This window comes from Chaetura pelagica, unplaced genomic scaffold (genome assembly GCF_000747805.2).
Source record: "Chaetura pelagica isolate M959 unplaced genomic scaffold, ChaPel_1.0 scaffold47, whole genome shotgun sequence".
Classification (NCBI taxonomy): Eukaryota; Metazoa; Chordata; class Aves; order Apodiformes; family Apodidae; genus Chaetura; species Chaetura pelagica.
Window position 1 is genome coordinate 3,064,656 of NW_009954140.1, and position 3,033 is coordinate 3,067,688.

General features: G+C 45.7%; 1 protein-coding gene across 1 annotated transcript in view; it reads left to right on the top strand.

Annotated features, from left to right (window-relative positions):
* RAB11FIP4 (RAB11 family interacting protein 4 (class II)) overlaps positions 1-3,033 on the top strand; it is an 82,886-nt gene that overhangs the window by 63,500 nt on the left and 16,353 nt on the right. The window lies entirely within an intron of this gene.

Below are 3,033 nucleotides of genomic sequence, written 5' to 3' on the forward strand. Positions count from 1 at the left end.
CAGCAGGAACAGCCCAGAAGCTGAAGCTTGGTCTTTCAGTCCAAACCTGTTGTCCTTGAATTGTGGGATTGTGTGAGATACAGATGCAACATTGCCAAGGAAGGGGAGGCTGGCAGTGCGCTGCAGCACAGGCACAGCTTGTCCTCTGGGGACTCCACCAGCTTTCCAGGATGCTGCACTCCATCCTAGGTTTGGATTTAAGAATAAATTTGCCCCTAGAAGTCCCTTCCAGTATCCACAGCAGTAATATGTGAAGCTTTGCCTTAAACTGGGCTTCAAATCCCAGATTTGAGTAGGTATAGAGAAGAAGATATTGCATTTGAACAAATCAACTAAAATAGCTTAGTAAAATAACTACACTTTGAACACTCACCTTGAACTCTGAGAGATCTTTTACTCCCAGGTATGCCAGGAGACTTGTTCTTCCACGCTGCAGCAGGAGATGGTTGCAGTTTGGAGGGCTGCTTCCCCCCTCCCTCAGCCGGGGCAGCCCCTGCGCTGCCCTGTGCCGGGCACGGCTGCGGGAGCGAGAGCCGGCAGGCTCAGCTTCCTCCTGCTGGCAGATGCAGCAGTGTGGTCTCGCTTAGTGCTTCTGCATTGCCCTCCTACGTGGTTTCTCCTGTTTCCAGTCAGATCAAGTCAGCACCTCCCCACCTCTGCCTGACAACTGAAAAGGAAAGGAAAAAGATGTTGGCGGTGAACCTGTACTTTAGTAAAAGTTCATAGCTCACTTGGTGTAAATACGCAACTGTTTGTAGAGGGGTGGAGTGTTTCTAAAACACATTGGTGAGAACTGCTTCACACCCTTTTTTGTTACCCAGTAATTAAGAGAATACTTGACTTCTGATGCAGTGACTGTTTAAAGATGAAAGAGCCTGGATTCTCTCTGTGATGGGTGTGCACCAGTAAGTAGTAACATTCCATCTGGGACTGCTGAGCTTCACACACCTCCCAAGTGGTACCTCTTCCCTTCCGGTTGTGGTGAGGTGACTTTTCCTGCACTTTTGCTGGGAAGAAACTGGATGGGGAGGGTGCAGGAATTCGGACTTTGATCTGTCCCACAGCTTGTGGATTCCGTTTATTGGGTGGGTGCAGGTCGGGGACATGATCCTGCTATTTCTTGTTTCTGGTCATGTGTGATGGTTCCAACTCTTCCTAACCAAATTGCCCCGGGGTGGGAAACTCGGATCCTCTTTTCTTCCTTGTGTCCTCTGGACTACTGGGAGGCTGCCTACATGTCAGGGGTGCTGATTATTTGGCTGTGATGGGAGTGAATTTTAACTAGGCTTGCTCTGCAGCATGAATGTGTTGAAGTAGGCATGTCATGTAGCCTGTCAGCCAAATTACTAGCTTTCAGCAGCTTTATGTGCATATTTTAGGGATTGCTTCCAACCTGGGAAAGACCAGCCAGGTCACCGAAGGGCAAGGCAGAGCTGTATTCCCATACCCACCTAATGCTGTTGTTGCTTTCTGCCCCACAAGGATCAGAGGAAATCCATGGGAAACACTGTCTTCTGGCTCTTGCTTCTGTTTGGGGTGGCTGTGCAAAGACAGGCTGTGCTTACTCATCTGGGTTCAATGCAGCCACACAATTGCCTCTTTCGAGGAAGGGAATTAATTAGTTTCTGTGAAGTGGCCCTGGATCTTTGGGCTGCAGGTGCTTCTATAGAGCAAACTGTTGCTGAATATTCAACAGTTGCTATACAAGCGACTGACCAACTGCCTGTGAAGTACTTGGAGTTATCTTGAGCATCTGATTAGATAAAGTGCAAAGTACAAGTACTTTTAGCTTTAGAGGTACCCGCAGCTATGTTGTTGTTGATATTTTAATGTGCTGGGTTTTTTTTTTCCTACGTGTGAATCTTCCCAGATCATAAGCAGCAACTTCATCTCTTTTGACTCAGGCAACAAAGAAGGGAACTGCTTAGCAGAATGAGAAACACAGTGATTCATACTAAGTCGTCAGAACTCATTCTCTTACTGGTTTCAGCTAATGGCAAGTACACTGAAAACAAATGACTCAGAATAGAAGTGTCTCCTAAGCTTTAACATACTGTTTAAATTTAAGTTAGCTCTTTTAAAGGTACCTGAATAGCACTTCTTCTTGCCAACCTCTAATTTAGTACATGAAGTGCTGCAGATACCTAAACTGTGAAGGGATAATTTGAGAGGGTAAGGTGTCCAATCAGCCTTTTTCTGTTTGTTGTTTTATGTTGTTTGGGTTTTTTTTGTAGGAGTTTAATTTCCCTAGGTGTGGTCTGTGAGCAGCTTATGCTAGATGGCATCATTGAAAGTATGGTCCTGTCAGAAACTGTGATCACTGAACAATTAACACCTTCAAATACCTTATAGCTTTAGTCAGTAGTGTGTGAATATCTTCATATTGTTTACTAGGAGTGTGCCCCAATTCTGTGGTTGGAGTTGCTTTCTTAACCTGTATTACTTTTCTTAAAAGCACTTTGCCATTTTTCTTTTACGGGTTATATAAGCCACAGAAAGAAAACTTTCTTTTAAATGTGTAATTGTGACGGTTGCACTGAAGGCTGGTTTCAGGGAGGGAGCTGAAGAGACACACCTGGGAGATATTGTTTTGTGCCTGAAAGCACTGCATTATTACTAGTGATTCTCCACCCCATAGCTCTTACAGCTTAACAGCAAAGCATGTAGTTCCCTCCTACAGTAAACAGGTACACAGGTTTCAACACAATGGCTATCACTGGTCCTATTTCCTGAACATCTTGCTGAAACTGTGACCTTTAGCACTGGTTGTGGGTGGACCTTGAGCACTTAAAAGTATGAAATAAGCAGATGATGCGCCTGCTGGAGCTGAGCTGAGCTTCCCTGGCAGAATTGTTTGTCATGCTGCTTACTTTGAAAGGGCTGAGGTCTGTCTTCAGTGTGTGATTTGGCTGCCAGGTACTCAGAAGAGCAGATGAAGTGTGCTTCCTAAACATCTTTGCCCAGCTCCGTGGGGTAGGTGCCAGGGTTGCAGAGAAGAGGGGGGCAGGCAACCCAGGAAGTGATGTGCTGTGT